Source organism: Procambarus clarkii, chromosome 6, assembly GCF_040958095.1.
Source record: "Procambarus clarkii isolate CNS0578487 chromosome 6, FALCON_Pclarkii_2.0, whole genome shotgun sequence".
NCBI classification, from domain to species: Eukaryota; Metazoa; Arthropoda; class Malacostraca; order Decapoda; family Cambaridae; genus Procambarus; species Procambarus clarkii.
In genome coordinates this window covers 6,507,265-6,507,971 of record NC_091155.1, presented here as the reverse complement: position 1 = coordinate 6,507,971, position 707 = coordinate 6,507,265, and positions in this window count along the sequence as shown.

The window sequence follows — 707 nt, the reverse complement described above, 5'->3', positions numbered from 1 at the left end:
ATGCCAGTATCTTGGCTTTGTCTCCAAAGAATGTGAAGGGCCTGCGATAACGTTTTTTACAGTTCTTGATGAATATAGAGTTCCAAGAGTCAGGGCCTGGTGCAGAGTGCATAGGCATACTGTCTATGGCTTCTTCAAAATCCAGTGGGGATAGGATCACATCTGATTTATGATTTGATGTTGGTATCATATCCATGAAAAATTCATTTGGGTTATCAATCAGATGGATGGAGAGCTACACTCGTGGTGTCCCATTTTCCCAGCACTCTTTGTCATATAATGCTTTGAAACTTTTGACGGATTTGGCCTCCACCACCTTCTCACCTAACTGTTCCAACCGTTTACCATTCTGTTTGCAAAAGTGAATTGTCTTACATTTCTTCGGCATCTTTGTTTAGTTCGTTTAAATCTATAACCTCTTGTTCTTGAAATTCCAGGTCTCGGGAAATCTTCCCTATCAAGTTTATCAATTCCTGTTACTGTTTTGTACGTAGTGATCATATCTCCTCTTTTCCTTCTGTCTTCTAGTTTGGAATATTTAATGCCTCTAATGTCTCCTCATAAATCCTGCCCTTCAGTTTTGGTATGAATGTTTGTGTGCCTTCATCGTATATTTTGCAAAATATGGAATACATCTCATTTACTTTACTTTAAGAATATGGTTCGATCAATTAAAAACCCTCTTGTTCAAATTGCAAAGAGACTGA